The sequence below is a fragment of the Chiloscyllium plagiosum genome, unplaced genomic scaffold, assembly GCF_037043375.1.
Source record: "Chiloscyllium plagiosum isolate Xiang-an unplaced genomic scaffold, Cpla_swu_hap1 HiC_scaffold_2, whole genome shotgun sequence".
Lineage (NCBI taxonomy): Eukaryota > Metazoa > Chordata > Chondrichthyes > Orectolobiformes > Hemiscylliidae > Chiloscyllium > Chiloscyllium plagiosum.
The window spans coordinates 15,052,454-15,069,977 of record NW_028270140.1 but is presented as its reverse complement, the minus strand read 5'-3'; the positions used below and the strand labels follow the sequence as shown (position 1 = coordinate 15,069,977).

At 42.3% G+C, this 17,524-nt stretch overlaps 1 protein-coding gene across 1 annotated transcript in view; it reads left to right on the top strand.

Annotated features, from left to right (window-relative positions):
- The first annotated feature begins 2,999 nt into the window (after nt 1-2,999).
- Nucleotides 3,000-17,524, top strand: part of slc20a2 (solute carrier family 20 member 2) — a 93,102-nt gene continuing 78,577 nt past the window's right edge. Inside the window, exon 1 of the mRNA XM_043719864.2 lies at nt 3,000-3,150. The gene's annotated coding sequence lies outside the window, so the exon portion shown is untranslated. The remainder of the gene's footprint in view (nt 3,151-17,524) is intronic.

The window sequence follows — 17,524 nt, the reverse complement described above, 5'->3', positions numbered from 1 at the left end:
CTAAGATGATTTAAAAAAAAAGCCATTTTGTAGGACAATGATACTGGCCATGTTAGCGGAGTGAAGTTACCTCATGAACTTTTCCACATAGTTTAGACTAGTCTCTCATTATGTACTGTTAAAATAGAACTTACCTAGCTAAAGGCATTTGGCCTAGCTTGATCAGGGTTTCCCACTTTGATGTGCATGTAGCTTAATTAGTCAAGCATACTCAGACCTGTCACTTAATTTTTCTTTCTCTACAAACTTTTGTCTTTTTATTGCTGCTTATCTGATTAAGGACAAGTGTTTAATTTTAGTAACAATTTCTGTGTAAAGGCAGTTTGCAGCAATAAAGGGGAATAGCCTTAGGGGTTAGAGCAGGCGCCGCTACTCTGCTAATGGTTTTAAAACCTTAGCAAAAATCTGGCTTGTAGGTATTTATGTTATAGTGTGACATTGATGTCATTGGTAAGTAAAGGTAATAATTTAAACTAAATTGTTTGTAAGAGTTTTACATTCCAGACTGCCACAGAATACGATCTCTGGGACAAACCAAGAGAGGCTTAAGTAGAGTCCACTAGGGATTCCCTGAGCCGTCTCGAATAGATACATTAACAACAGTATGTTTATCTTGTTCAAATAACTGCTTGCTCAGATTTGGGAATCCAGATCAAATTGACTATTGGATCCTGGGTAAGAGGGCTATTCCCTGCAGACATTGTTGATAACTCCAGAGTTTAGAAGAATAGTAGTACAAACAAACTCATACCTTCACTACAGCCAGCCCAAAACACACTTTAGGCTTGCTCAATATACCTTCAGAGTCACTGGAAACTCCCTCCCTAACAGCATTGTGGATCTATCTACAGCACATGAACAACAATGATTCCAGAAGGCAGCTGACCACTACCTTCAAGGGCAACTAGGAAGGGGAAATAAATGCTGGCCTATCCAGTGATACCCCCATCCCAAGAATGAATAAAAGCAGCTCTGCCTCGACTAGTGCAAAGGGGTACAACAGTATACACTGTAGAGAGCATTTTTGTCATTATCTGCTGTACATGGTACAACCTGATCATGCAACATGAATATATTATATAACAGGACAACTGGGGATTGCAACACTCCACCTCAAATAAGGAGGGCCCACATATGAATGAACCTTTATTGGATGCCATGGCCATGGAGATATGTGCATGGGATACAAGAGACAACATTATCTACACAAGGTTCAAAGAATGAGGCATCTACATGACCATTGTCTCCTTAGAATTCCAATGCCTTCCTGAGGGGTAGATCTACCACTCCCATTCTCCTTTGTGAAGGCACCTATAAACCCTTGTCCTTTGCTCCATCCAAGCTGCCTGATCAGGCAGCAGGTACTAGTGATGCCATCTGGAGGGAAGGGCATCCTCAACTTTGCCCTGATGACATGGAGGGGAATCTACAAGGTGGCATAGCTGAACTGTGGGCCGCTCTCTGTCTAGTACAGACACTTCCCTTGTAGTTAAAGGAATTGAGATAATAAGATGGGGTGGGTATCCCCAGGACAGGTCCCACGGAAAGTTGGTAGAGAGTGATGGGAGGTTTCAAAAAGTAGAAGTACTGATAGAATGGTCATGATGCACAGCCTCCTTGATTATCCAGCATGCTCTTTTTAATAGTCCATCTGTACCAGCTGTATCGTTGACTTATGACCATTCTCAGCAACGTAAAACATCTCCTGCTGTGAAATCACCCATGTCTCCTGTGCACAGTAGAATTACATAATAAATGGCAATAAGCAATAGAGGAGAATAAATGGTGCACAGTTCCAGTTCTGCTGACAGGAAGTGTGCCTTGATTAAAATTCTGGTCCAAGTAAAAAAAAAATTGTTGTCAGTGGAATATTTCGGTTCTTTATCTTTCTAGAACTGTTTTAATAATTTAGTTTCTCAAATAATATCTAAATTGAGCAAAGTTGGGTAAGGGTAAAGTGCTAACCATGGTTGTGGATGGTTTATGGTAATCTTTTCTGGGCCTATAGATTCTGATTGACTGTAGTTACACTTCAATACATCTGGGAAAACGGTCAATAAACGCAACACATCAGGGATAAAGCACTTGTGGGGTCGATAATGCTTCAAATGGCCACACTACTCTCGGGATCTAAACTAATGCAGGTTGCCTTGCCTCAGATTCCAACTAAGTTTTTCTATTCTTTCAGAATTTATAGGTTTTTTTTGGCCGTGCCTCTTTTTAAGCAGTGAAGTACCTTATGGCAGTGACATCAGGAGACATTCTGCACGAAAGAATCCCTTCAGAATAGTTTGTATTCTGTACCAGACCTGCATCCATCTGCTGGACTTCCAAAGCAAGCTCACTTCATTGGTTTGCGAAATGATGGTTCTGGTATGGCTTAAGCCAGGTAGCACCATACGTTTGGAGCCGCTGTTGGTGATTACTTGTAGCATGATTATTTCTAGCATTTTTTAAAGCAAAAGAACGTGTGTAGATCCGATGTGACTGGAATGGCTGCTGGCGTTTCTGATATTTTTGATCCTGGCGTCAATGGAATGATTGGAGTTGATGTTTGTAAATAAGGTCGGGTTATGAGTCAGTGGCTATGATACGGCAGCTGGCACAACAACTTGCAATATTTCTACAATACCTTCAACGGGTGAAATGATGTTGGAGCTGGGGTATTCCCAACTGGTGCTGAATGTGGTGTGGTTACAGCAGGTGTGTGTGTGTTGTTCCAGCAGTGAGTTTATGCTTTAGCCGATATTCCTGACAAATACCGGTGTGATGGTTTGCACGTCAGAGTGCAGTGTGCGTTAGAGAAGGAAGAGGGGAAGGTTGCTTCTCCTTTGAGTAAACAAGCACTTGTCTGTCTGAGAGAGGGAGAGAGCTCTGTCGTTCCCACCCACAGGACACCGAGTGGCCGCTCCTCCTTCCCTCCCCCCCACCCAGCTGCTATAAAGAGCCGCTCCCTCCTGCTCGCACTCGGGTTAACATGGCGGTGTAGACCATCCCGGAGGCCGGCATCTCACTCAGACCGAACCTGCCGTGAGCGGAGAAACAGCCCTTTACCACCCACCCCCGGGAAGGCCGCCGACTCACGCAGACGGGGCGAGTGCGGGACAAGACATCGCTTGTTGGGGAACGGTTCTGGCATTTGAGGGGGGGGTGAGTGACCGAGGCCCCAGGCGCCGCCAAGTTTGTTGAATGAAACTTGTTCTTGTTTTGTTTCCTTTCACCTAGTCGTAGAGGGGCGGGGGTCACCTCTTCACGGCCGCACGCCGGTGTCGGTGGGAGGAGATTATAACCCCCCCCCCCCCCCCCCAGATTGTTGCTCCGTTTTCCTCAGTCCGTTGACGATCGGTTTTTTTTGGGGGGGGGGGGAAAGAAGCGCGAGATGACCCAGTGACCCCTCGCACCATTGAGGCACGGCTCCGTGTTTACACCGACCGCACACTGGAAGCGCGAGCTTCACCTGCCCCATGTGCGCCGGACCCGCGCTCCACACCAAACTCGGAACTCCGCCGGCCCACCCCCCATTGTACACATTGGGTGACGGGAGCGCGGCGCGCGGGAGCCCGCAACATTTGTCCTTCCAACCCCAAAGTCCCCAATCCCGTATCCGCGCGCGACGTTAGCCAACAACACCTTCCTCCCCCCCCCCCCCCCCCATACACTTCCCCGTGCGGTTTTGACCCGAGTGTCCGCGCGTGGCGCTGGCCATTCCCGCCTGCGACTTTGACGCCACCCGCCCCGAGCGCGTGTGTCGGCGTTGACAACCCGCACAAACACTGCGTGACCACGCGCGGTTCTGAATTCACCCCCTCCCCCCCCGTGTCTGCGCGTGACACTGACCACCGCAGCTCCCCACCCCCACAACTGCCACTCTCGCGTGCTGCTTCTGGCAAGCCCTGCAGCCCTTATCGTCCCCCAGCCCCCCATTTCCGGGGGGGAAGAGAAGAGAAATGGTCAACTCCATGCCTTCCTGCTTCTGCTGGAATTTCCATTTTAGGTGGAAAGACCCCCAGGTTGACATCTCTCCTGCATCACCGGCAGTTAAGGGCCATTCTAAGGCAACTTGTGGTTTGAAAGCAAATTGAGATGAGATCGTTAGGTGGTCAGGTACCAATGGCTGTGGTAAAGCTCAAGCTGAATGCAAACGTCTTTAAGTTCCTGAGTTGCACCCAGTTTTTAACCACCCTGTCCAATGGGATTTAACCAGAAAGGACCAAACAGTGAGTACAGAGATGGGGCCCAGTCTGATCTCTATACTTCTCAACCCTTTGCCCCCAACCTGCAGTACTGCTTGCCATGTGTTTTATCATTAAGTTTAATGTCTGCAAGCAATATTCTGCATGTTTAGGAAGATAAGTTTTTTGTTAACTCAATGAGTATTTGAGTCACTTGCAGCATGGTGACAGTGGTTAGCACTGCTGCCTCACAGCACTAGAGACGTGGGTTCAATTCCCACCTCGGGCAACTATCTGTGTGAGGTTTGCACGGGTTTCCTCCCACAGTCCAAAAATGTGCAGGTTAGGTGAATTGACCATACTAAATTGCCCGTAGTGATAGAGGAATGGGTATGGGTGGGTTACTCTTCAGAGGGTCGGTATGGACTTGTTGGGCCGAAGGGCCTGTTTCCACACTAAGTAGTCTAATCTAATCTTTTGCTTGGGCACATGCTATGATTTACTTGTAGATATTTAGGATCCTATGTGCATGGTGTTCAGCTAAACTAACCTGAAGTCTGCAATAAAAGCAAAATGCTGTAGATGTAGGAAGTCTAGAATTAAAACAATACCTTAAATCTATTGCAGTCTTCAGATCTGATCGGTCTTAAGAGTAAAACAAACCAGGGCAAGACTTTCAGTTAAAAGTAGGGACTTGGGTAGTGTTGTGGAACAGAGAAACCTAGGTTTTCAGGTACATAATTCTTTGAAATTTGGGTCAAATATGGGCAAGATGGTTAAGGTGTTTAGCATGCTTGCCTTCATTTGAGTATAGGAGCTGGGATGCCATGATGTGTGTGTACAAGATGTTGGTGAGGCCTGTTCTAGAGTACTGCATCTACTTTTGGCTGCCCTCTTACAGGAAGGATGTTATTAAACTGGAGAGAGAGAGTTCATAAGAGACTTACCAGGATGTTTTGGGAATGGAGGGTTTGAGGTATGGGGCAAGGTTGAATAGGCTGGGACTTTTTTCATTGAAGTGTAGCAGATTAAAGTCACCTTTTTATAAGAGGTTTATAAAATCATGAGGGGGTATAAGATAAGGTCAGTGGCAGGTGCTTTTTCCCTAGGGTGGAGGGGGGAGAATCCAAAGGGTTTTAATGAATATATTAAAGGACAAAAGGGTAACTAGGGAGAGAATAGGGCCCCTCAAAGATCAGGAAAGTGACCTTTGTGTGGAGCCACAAAATGGGGGAGATACTAAATGAATATTTTGCATCAGTATTTACTGGGGAAGATGATATGGAAGATATAGACTGTAGGGAAATAGATGGTGACATCTTGCAAAATGTCCAGATTAGAGGAGGAAGTGAATGTCTTGAAACGGTTAAAGATGGATAAATCCCCAGGATCTGATCAGGTGTACCCGAGAACTGTGGGAATCTAGAGAAGTGATTGCTGGGCCTTTTGCTGAGATATTTGTATCAGATGAGGTGCTGGAAGACTGGAGGTTGGCAAACATGGTGCCACTGTTTAAGGGCGGTAAAGACAAGCCAGGGAACTTTAGACCGGTGAGCCTGACATCTGTGGTGGGCAATTTGTTGGAGGGAATCCTGAGGGACAGGATGTACATGTATTTGGAAAGGCAAGGACTGATTAGGGATGGTCAACATGGCTTTGTGTGTGGGAAGTCATGTCTCTCAAACTTGATTGAGTTTTTTTTTGAAGTAACAAAGAAGATGGAGGGCAGAGCAGATGATGTGACCTATATGGACCTCAGTAAGGCATTCGACAAGGTTCCTCATGGGAGACTGATCAGCAAGGTTAGAACTCATGGAATACAGGGAGAACTAGCCATTTGGATACGGAACTGGTTCAAAGGTAGAACTTAGGGTGGTGGTGGAGGGTTGTTTTTCAGATTGGAGGCTTTTGACCAGTGGAGTGCCACAAGGATTGGTGCTGGGCCCTCTACATTTTGTCATGTACATAAATGATTTGGATGTGAGCATAAGAGGTACACTTAGTAAGTTTGCAGATGACACCAAAATTGGAGGTGTAGTGGACAGTGAAGAAGGTTACTTCAGGTTACAACAGGAACTGGACCAGATGGGCCAATGGGCTGGGAAGTGGCAGATGGAGTTTATTTGAGATAACTGGAAGGTACTGCATTTTGGGAAAGCAAATCTTAGCAGGACTTATACACTTAATGGTAAGGTCCTAGGCAGTGTTGCTGAACAAAGACCTTGGAATGATGTTCATAGCTCCTTGAAAGTGGAGTCGCAGGTAGATAGTGAAGGTGGCGTTTGGTATGTTTTCCTTCATTGGTCAGAGTATTGAGTACAGGAGTTGCGAGGTCATGTGGCTGTACAGGATATTGTTTAGGCCACTGTTGGGATATTGCGTGCGATTCTGGTCTCCTTCCTATCGGGAAGACGTTGTGAAACTTGAAAGGGTTCAGAAAAGATTTAAGGATATTGCCAGGGTTGGAGGATTTGAACTATAGGGAGAGTCTGAACAGGCTGGGGCTGTTTTCCCTGGAGTTTGAGGCTGAGGGGTGACCTTGGAGGTTTACAAATTTGAGGGGCATGGATAGGATAAATGGACAGGCTTTTCCCTGGGATCGGGGAGTCCGGAACTAGAGGGCATAGGTTTAGGGTGAGGGGAAGGATATATTAAAAACCTAAGGGGCAACTTTTTCCACGCAGAGGATGGTATGTGTATGGAATGAGCTGCCAGAGGATGTGGTGGAGGCTGGTACAATTGCAACATTTTAAGAGGCATTTGAATGGGAAGGGTTTGGAGGGATATGGGCCAGGTGCTGGCAGGTAGGACTAGATTGGGTTGGGATGGGATATCTGGTCAGCATGGACATGTTGGACTGAAGGGTCTGTTTCCATGCTGTAAGTCTATGACTGTGACTAGGTGGCATATTTTTTTAAGGAGAGAGGAGGAAGACTTATTTTAATAAAAGGACATGGGGGGGCCAATTCTTTTACATAATGGTTTGTGTATGGAATGAACTTCAAAAAGGAAGTTGTTAGAACATTGAGACATTTGGATAAGTCCATGAATAAGAAATGTTTGGACGGATATGGGCTAAGAGCAGGTGTGTGGGCAAAGTTTAGTTTTGGATTACGGTTGGCATGGACTGGCTGGAGGGAGGGTCTGTTTGTGCTATATGAATTGGAGTCCTATTTGATGAAAAATTAGCTGTCATAGTATCTTCAGCACTTAGTTTATGTAGTTTGCAGTTTTATAGAATTCTTTACACTGTTGGAGGTATTTATGTTCCTCAGTCATGCAGTTCTATAGTGTGCAAAATTCCATCTGGTTGATGTCAAAGGTAGATTAGTCTGAAAATGTTCCTGTGATTATATGAATTGGATTGTCCCAATATTTTTGTTTATCCAATTGTGAAGAGCCTATTTTACTATAGCCACTTAATCTATGTTTCTCTTTTTATAAAAATATTCACTTTCAGATTCAATATCATGCAGTCATGTTATGATCACTATTTGCAGAACATTGTTGTCATATTAACTAATTCTGGGTTACCACTTGTCACTACATCCAGTATGGCTTATAGATTCCGTTCAATAGCATGGAGACAGGTCCTTTGGCCCAGACTGGTCCATGCCAACTAATGTCCATCCACACTAACCCCATTTTTCAGCACTTGGCCCATATCCTTCTAAACCTTTCCCATTCATGTGTTTGTCAAAATGCCTTTTAAGTGTTAATGTATATGCCTCAGAATGAGTTGCCAGCAGTAGTGGCTATGTGTACCACCATCTTAAAAGTTGCCCCTCAGATTCCCATTTATTTTTTCCCCCTCTTACCTTTATGCCCTCATCCTTTTTCCCCACTGATTTGCATTCACCCTATCCTTGCCTCTGATCTCATACTTCTATTCGATTTCCCTCTCAGTCTCCTCTAAAGAGAGGAGGAAAAAAACAAGTCTAGCTTGTCCAACCTCTCCCTATAACTCAGGGCCTTGTCCTTGGCAGTGTCCTTGTAAGCTTCTTCTGCACTGTTTCTAGTTAATATTTCCTACAGCAAAGTGACCGAAACTGTACACAATACTCAGTGCAGCCTCACCCATGTCCTGTACAATTGCACCATAACTTCCCAACATCTCTACTCAGTACCCTGACCAATGAAAACCAGTGTGCCAAAAGCTGCCTTCACTGCCCTGTCTACCTGTGACTACTTTCAGAGAACAGTGCGCCCGAACTCAAGATCTCAATTTCACTATATTCCTGGATTCAGCTTTCCAAAAATGCAACACTTCACATATACTACAGAGGAACCTCAATTATTCAAAGGACATGGGTGGGGAGTATTTTGTTTGGATATTTAAATGCCAAATAATAGTTTAGCCAAGCATTGGGACTTGTGATCTTGCTGGATAAGCAGTTCCTCTGTATATTAAGTTCCATTTGCCATTACTTGGCCCACAGCTGATCAAGTTGATCAAGGAGGGTGGCCTCCTCTATATTGGGGAGACAGGCCACCTACTTGTGCAACGTTTCAGAGAACACCTCGGACACCCAGACCAACCAACCCAACCACCCCATGGCTCAACATTTCAACTCTTCCTCCCACTCCACCAAGGACATGCAGGTCCTTGGACTCCATCGCCAGACTATAGCAACATGACGGCTGGAGGAAGAGCGCCTCATCTTCCACCTAGGAACCCTCCAACCATAAGGGGTGAACTCAGATTTCTCCAATTTCCTCATTTCCCCCCCCCCCCACCTTGTCTCAGTCCCAACCCTCGAATGCAGCACCACCTTCCTAACCTGCAATCTTCTTCCTGACCTCTCTGCCCCACCCCCACTCTGGCCTATCACCCTCACCTTAACCTCCTTCCACCTATTGCATTTCTAGAGCCCCTCCCCCAAGTCCCTCCTCCCTACCTTTTATCTTAGCCTGCTGGGCACACTTTCCTCATTCCTGAAGGGCTCATGCCCGAAATGTCGATTCTCCTGCTCCTTGGATGCTGCCTGACTTTTGCGCTTTTCCAGCAACACATTTTCAGCTCTGATCTCCAGTCCTCACTTTCTTCACAGCTGAAGAAGCACTTTCTACAGTTTAAGATCCTTCCTCTGTCCCCAATATTGCCTATTTTAGTGTCACTTGCAAATTTATTAATCATGCCTTATACATTCTCTTACTTAGATCACCGATTTGTATTAAACAGCAATGGGCCTAGCATAGACTATTGAAGCACACCACTAGTCACAGGCCTCCAGCCTGGCATGCATGCTTCCACTACTACCCTCTGCTTCCTCCCGTCAAACCAAATGTGTCCCAATTTGCCAGCTCCCCCAGATTCCATGTGGTCTAACCTTCCAGAGCAGCCTACCATGTGCAATCTTATCAAAGGCCTCACTGAAATCCATATAGACTATGTCCAGTCCCTCCAAAGAACTCTTAAATTTGTGAGGCATGATCTGCCACTCAAAGCCATGCTGACCACTCCGAATCAAACGAACAGTCTTTCCAAATGCATGCATGTCTTATCTGAGAATCTTAAGTAACTTACCTACCACAGATGTTAGGCTTACTGGTCTATAGTTCCAGTTTTTTTTTTTGCAGCTCTTGAATAATGGCAGAACATTCACTACCCTCCAATCTTTCAGGACCTCTCCTGTGGCTAATTATGATACAGACGTCAGCCAGCCCCCCTGCAATTTCTTCTCTTGCCTCTTGCAAGGTTCTTCGATATATCTGACCAGAACCAGGAGATTTGTCCACCTTCAAATATTCTAATGTCCAACAACACCTCTACTGTGCTATGGGCTGTCCCCAAGATATTACCACTAACTTTCCAAGTTCCCTTGTTCTTTGTTATAAAAATTGTTCCAGAATACTGTCCTGAATGGATTCTTGTAATTCATCTGTGAAAATTAATTTCACTGTTACTGAAACATTTTTAAAGCACATGCTGTAATCTCATTGAGGTTTGTCTGATTTGTTTGATAACATTCATGTGAAGAGTGTTGGGATTTTTTTGTGTAGAAAGCGGTTGTCATAATGTATGCGTCACTGATCTTTACATTTTACTGATATTACATAAAGTCTGTGGTCAACTCTTCCCAGAGTCTTGCACATGTTCTTGTTTAGACTCTTAAATGATTCTACAGTTTGATTAGAATTGTAGAAATTCCATTTTGTATTTTTATAAAATCACACTGCCGCCATCTCCTTTTTTAAAAAAGTGTATACGGCTCCCAGTCGCTCATGTTTTGTAGACATCTTTAGTCATAAAATTGTTCAAGGTATATTTAGTCTTTGTTTTTGCTCTGGAGTTCTGTACACGAAATGGGCAACTGTCATCCCGTCAGTTGATTGTTTGTACACAAGGCTGTACATGCTATTAAATTTACTGGTTTACTCTAATTTATTAATTTCAAATTAAGTGAAAATAAAATGATAAACTTAAATATTGATTTCAACAGTTTGAAACAAGTACATTAGTGATTTTTAAAAAACTAAAATTGTTTTATGGATGGAAGGAGTGAATTGAAAATGCTCCCACAAGTTGTTTGTACCTCAAACAGAGAGGTAAAGGGGCTGACCTAACTTTCACAAGTATTTGACGCTGTAAGCAAACAACTGGGGAAAGTCTCTGGCTGTCACTAAACAGTTTACGCATTTAAGTTCACTGACCTAATCTGGCTTCCAGTCCACAAGTACTTTCATTTCTAAACTTGTGTTCCTACTTAGTTTCATCTTTACTTGTTTCTGCATCTCTACCATTGGTAGAGGTAAACTTTTTTCAGGAGATCAGGGCAGTTAGTTTTGATTGGTGTAGAGGAGGAAAGAAGTCTCCTAACTAACCACAAGGCAGGATACTGTATGCAAGATGAAATTTGAATATGTGATTAGAGGGATGGCAGTGATCATTAAGACTTTAATTTACAAATGAAGAAAAATCAGTAGCCTAAAGTTTATTGAATGCTTGAGATTTCTTACAGTAGCACAATTTGGAACTGAACAGATTGCAAAAAACTGATTTGAATATATGTGACAGGAGTCATTAATAAGCTTTAGAGATAGTCTTTCGTAGCAATGACCCCAATATAATTGAATTTGACATCCTGGTTGAAAGGAGAAAACTGTCTACTGCTAATACTTTAACTTCAAATGGGCAACAATGTGGGCATGAAAACCAAGCTAGCTAAAGTGATCTAGGGGATAGGTTATTAGAGATGCAGCAGCAGACATTAAGATATTTCAAAATACTCATTATACATCCCACTGAATTCTAAAGAAGGGCCTGCCATCCATTAGAGAGCATTAGACTTAAGTTTAAAAAGCATTAGAACTGTGCAGTGACAGCATAGATTGAAGAAAGGTTCCACTATTCGAAAAGGGAAGCAGTAAACAAATTATAGGTAGGATGAGTGAGCATGACATCTGCCCTTCATAGGGGAAGATGTGGGAATGTAAGGTTATAGCTGGGCAGTTAGAAAAATCATGGATAATCAGAAGATGAAGCAGCAATTGAAACTTTTATTAAAAGGAGAAAACACACAGCATGCCCACATCTCTTAATTGGCAAGGCGTGAGTGTACAAAGGTCTGTACTGTGACCTCAACTTTTTCACAATTTTCATTGATTGGTGTGAAGGTATGCCAGTGAAACTTGTGGGAAGACACAAGTGGTTAAAGTAGGCTATGAAGTCATAAGGAGTTTGCCAATGGGTTGAGTGAAGCAAGCAAAAAGGCAGCTGGAGTATAAAGTGGGGAAATGTGCAGCTGTCAGGAAGAAGAGAAATGTCACGGAAAGCAAGTGGAATTTTGGGGAATCTAGGAGTTTCAGCACGATTCACTATGTGCTAATGTCAGTTCTGATATAATACAGTAGTTCTGTTCTTGTGCAATCTCGCGTTATAAGAAAATGGCATTATAGCCACAGCATTTAAACTAATGGGGCTGGAATCATGTTATAGCCAATGCAAGTAAGGAAAGTTTGCGTTCTACAAATGATTCTTCAATCGCATTAAAGCCAATCTTCATTGAAGGAATACATGTTATAACAGAACAGACTGTACAAACTAACTTTATCAAAATGGCCAATGGGGTGCTATCCTTTGAGGGGAATTCAAAATGCAAGGAATTCATGACCTCCCTGAATGGCAGAATGGATTTGGGGCTGTTTGGCTGTCTAACATTCCTATTTCGTGTGTTCGGACAAAGCTCAATTGTATACTTTGTGATAGCTAGATGATCTTTCCTGTTTTTTTTTGTACATTTGTTTCTCTAACTCCTTTTAACATACAAGTGCCTTCCTCAGCTCTGGACTCTTGCAGAATCCAATTTTCTTTTTATGCTACGATTAATGATTGTCTGCTGTCAGACATGGGAACAGACCCTTCGGTCCAACTTGTCCATGACTACCAAATACCCTAACCTAATCTAGTTCCATTTACCAGCACTTGGTCCATATCCCTGTAAATCCTTCTTACTATACCCATCCAGATGCATTTTTAAATGTTGTAATTGTACCAGATTCCACCACTTCCTCTGGCAGCTCATTCCATACATGCACCACCCTCTGCATGAAAACGTTGCCTATTAGGTCCCTTTTTAAATTTGTCTAAACTGTGGATGTGGAATTTGCATGTGCCTCCAGACAGATGCCAAAACAAATAGTAACGCATTAATTGCATTATTTTTGTTTCTTTCTGGATGGTGGCATTCTTGGAATATTGCACATCTTAGTTCTGAACAGGCTATAGTGAGCTATTTGGTTGACCTGGTAGTGGTTTAATATGGTAGAAACTGACTTGCTGTGCTACTTCAGAGGTTAGCAGAAGAGTCAAATCGTGGTGAGTGACTTGCATGTGTGAATTTTCCTCTCGGCTTCAATAAATTAGTTTAATTATGAGGTCTACATTGTTCCATTTTTTAAAATGAAATAAAATTCCAATTCAAATTGCTGTGTGGATCAAAATTTAATTACTGGAATACTAGTCCAGTAACAAACTGTCACTTAATTGTGTCATTATTTTCAATGTTTCATTTCTGGGATTTGCCAAATTATTTACTGGATTGAGGATAGTCTGTCAAAAGTTAATGGCTGCATCTATATTCCAAATCTACTTGTGCTTTCAATAACTTGTCTGGCTATGATCTCTACACAGATAGGACATTGACCTTACTGATTTTAACGTGGTAATTCTGGATAGGCTGGAACCTTGGATGAACTTTAGTTTATTTGACTTTTTAGTTTATAGAAGTATTGTTACATAGCAAGAAATAAAAATGCTTTGTATCTTTTAAATTCATCTGCTGTAAGGAGGAGACCTTGCTGAACAATATTTGTAAGTTATCCCCATGAATGTGTTGTATAAAGCGGTTTGAATTTTTTTTGCAAATAGTTATACATTTCCATTTTGGAAATGGAAGGAAAGTTAGTTGCAAAACTTAGTCTGTATGGAATGGATAGAAGGAAAGTAGTGACTGAAATAGCTTGAATCATTGTTTGTATCCCAGTAACTAATTAGAATGGTTCTCTAGATGTATTTTCTTTGCTCAGTACAATCTAAGTTGCTGTTAAATTTAGGGAGAGAGGGGAGAGATTAGAGACCTATGCCCTCTAGTTCTGGACTCTCCACCCTAGGGAAGAGACCCTGTCTATTTATCCTATCCATGCCCATCATTATTTTATAAACCTCTAACGTCACCCTTTAGCCTCCGATGCTCCAGGGAAAACAGCCTCAGCCTATTCAGTCTCTCTATAGCTCAAATCCCCTCTAACCCTGGCAACCTCATTGTAAATCTTTTCTGAACCCTTTCAAGTTTCACAATCTTTCTGACAGGAAGGACACCAGAATTGCATGCAATATTCCAACAGTGGCCTAACCAATGTCCTGTACAGCCGCAACATGACTTCCCAACTCCTGTACTCAGTACTCTGACCAATAAAGGAAAGCATACCAAATGCCTTCTTCACTATCCTATCTACCTGCAACTCTACTTTGAAGGAAGAATCAGTGGTGAATTGATGAAGTACACCAGATCTTGACTACCCTTTGAGATGTGGAAGCGATACTTCCCTTTGAGTCCAGGATTTGGAGACATTGTTGGAAAATTAGATTTTTTTTCAGTCCTACAAAAGCAGAGGTTTGTGCAATTATGGAACTTTTCTGCTTCAGAATGAGGAGAGAGTAGGGTAATTGAATATTTAGAAATGAAAGTACATTTACTCCCTTGCCTAACAAGAATCTAAAGATACCTGTTCAACACAAGATCTTGTGATACAGTTTGAGGGCTAAATTGCCTACAACTTCTATTTAATGTTCTTAATTAGCTTCTATTTTCTGAAGTGGCTATGATCATAAGCATTGTTTTAAAGTGGCCCATGTGCATATCCTGGAATATTTAGTATCGTGGGTGAATCCAAGGCTTGGTAATAAGATTGCTGACAAAATGGAAAATGTTACTGTTAAAACTAGTGTGCCTGTTAGCATCTGAACAGTTTTGGCTTAAGAGTCTTCACCTGGATGTTCTAATGCATGTTGTGCACTACACAGCAAATGCTAGTCTCTATCTTTGTAGAGATGCTGACAGTCCTGTGTGTTTCCACCATTTTTCTGTCTTTCAAATTCTCTGCAAAGGCATCTTGTTACATTGCTGTCTTCTTAAGTAGACTTATTTTCTTCCATTTCACCCCTGCTATGAGCTTCAGCATAGCTCAAACTCATCTGCCTGTATCCCATATCTCATTTAACCTGTCAACCTTGTTCAGATTTTATTGCAAATAGTAGTCCTTGGATTTAAACATTCTTACCCTTTTGTGGTCAAATCCTTTAATTCCTTAATTTAGCAACTGTCTTTAGCACCTCTGCCCTAAGCTTTGGAAATTGCTCCTGGAATCTTTTCTGGTATATTCTTTATTGTTTAAAACCTACCTACCTTCCTTTGATCAAGTTGTTGTTGCCACCTGGTCCTGAAGGCTTGGTGTCAGTCTTTATGGTTTGGTGTTTGCACTTCTATGAAGCACGTAGTATTACTTATTAGCCATATGAAAGGAAACTTTTTGTTGCAAATATCAAAACAAACAGATTTTAATTCTAACTAAGAAATTGAGCCATTATATATGGGATTGCTTTATTACTATTTGAGTAAAAGGATGAAGTCACCATAGTTGGAGGACTGTAGGGCTTCTGTCTGATTAGAGATTTGAGCTATTGGGAGAGGCTGAACAGGCTGGGGCTGTTTTCCCTGGAGCGTCAGAGGCTGAGGGGGTGACCTTATAAAGGTTTACAAAATTGAGGGGCATGGATAGGGGTAAATAGACAGACAGTCTTTTCCCTGGGGTCAGGTGATTACCTTGTGAATTTTCAACCATATGTTTTACCATCACAAGGCCACTTCACATCACCCAAGTTGGTCATGGTCTTCACTGGTCTGTTATTAATGCCATCATACATATTTGTTGTTAGCTGAATTTGTCAATTTCTGACTGGTTTCCACACAATCACTGTTCAATTCCCACCTTGGACAACTGCCTATAAGGAGTTTGCACATTCTCCCCGTCTGCGTGGGTTTCCTCCTACAATCCAATGATGTACTGGTCAGGTGAACTGGCCATGCTAAATTTCCCATAATGTCAGGTGCATTAGTCAGGGGTAAATATGGGAGGGGAGAATGGGTCTGGGTGGGTTACTCTTTGGAGGGTTGATGTGGACATGTTCATTTCCTTTGAGTTTACTGTTTGGCTCCTCATTCATTAATACTTTTTAAAAATTTAAGTTCTGATTTGGCTGCCACATCTCTCCCCTGCTGTCCCACTCAACTCCTTTTCCTACAAAACCCTTTCAGAATCAAAATAGAACTCCAATTTCAAATCACTTCACTACTGATGGCTGTGTTATCAGCTGCTAAGGCTGAGTTCTGGAAGTTTGTTTGTACAAACATGTTGGGAAGAGGCGATTTAGTCCCTGAGCCTGTTCCACTTTCCAATAAGTTAATGGATGATCTGATTATAACCACCATATTCTCATCTACCTCACCTTAAAAATAATATTGTATTCTGCTTTTATCATTTTTCTCTGGATGAAAATTCCAAAGACTCGTGATCTTCAAAAAACTTTTGTCTCTGTTAAACAGAATAACCCCTAGGTCCAGATTCTCTTACAAGAAAACCTCTTTGCATTGACCCTGTCAAAAACTCTTGTTTCGATTAAGTGAACTCCAATGGATACCACCCTAGCTTGTCCAATCTTTCCTCAACTCTTCCTCCCTCCTAAACATTCTATTATCTAGTGAACCTTCTTGAACTGCCTCCATCACAACATACACAAATCAGTTCTGCTATAATGTGTGTTTCTTCAACATTAAATTTGCTTTAACATGATTGTAGAATTTACATTAGTAGAACACTTTCTTTACTTGTACATTTGGCTATAATGTGATTCCAGTCCCATTAGTTCAAATTGTGCTGCTATTGCATGGTTTTCTTAGTTCCATTCTTGTGCAATTGCACCTATCGCACTGTATCAAAACCAACGGTATTGACATCTCTCCTTAAATAAGGTAAGCAATATTATGCACTGTATTCCACATCCAGCCACACCAATGTGCTATATGACTGACATAACCTCCCTAATTTGGTATTCTGTTCCATTCATGATAACATTCTATTAGTTTTCCTCATTACTTGTAGCACCCACCTTTTGCAATTCATGTACAAGAATTCCTCTGCATCTCAAAACTCAAAAAAGTGAGGACTGCAGATGTTGGAGATCAGAGTCTAATAGTGTGATGCTGGAAAAACACAGGAGGTCAGGCAGCAGAGGAGCTGGAGAATTGATGTTTTGGACAGATGAAGGGCTTTTGCCCGAAACGTCTATTCTCCTGCTCCTCTGCTGCCTGACCTGTTGTTTTTCCAGCATCACACTCTTGATCCCAAAACTCTTGAACTCTCAACTTTCCTTTTTCTGCCAAAATAGACAATTTCAGTTTCCCACATTGTACTCCCCTTGTCAGATCTTTGCCCTTTTACCTAACCTGTTTGTGTTTTTATCCCTTTTTGTAGCCTTCCTTATGTCCTCTTCACCGCTTGCTTTCATGCCTTACTTGTGTCATCAGTAAATTTGGCAACCATCCTTTTTGTCCTTATCAACTATTTGGATTAAAATTGTATATGGTTGAGAATGCAGCACTGATTCCTGTGACATGCCACTAGTTACATCTTACCAATATTAATGTCTACTGTTTACTGTGAGCTAACCAATATTCTCTCCACACCAGTATGTTATCCCCTACATCTTGAGTTCTTGCATTTCCTAATAATCTTTTTGATGTGACATCTTACCAAATGCCTTCTGGAAACCCAAGTTTAATAAATCTTTCAGT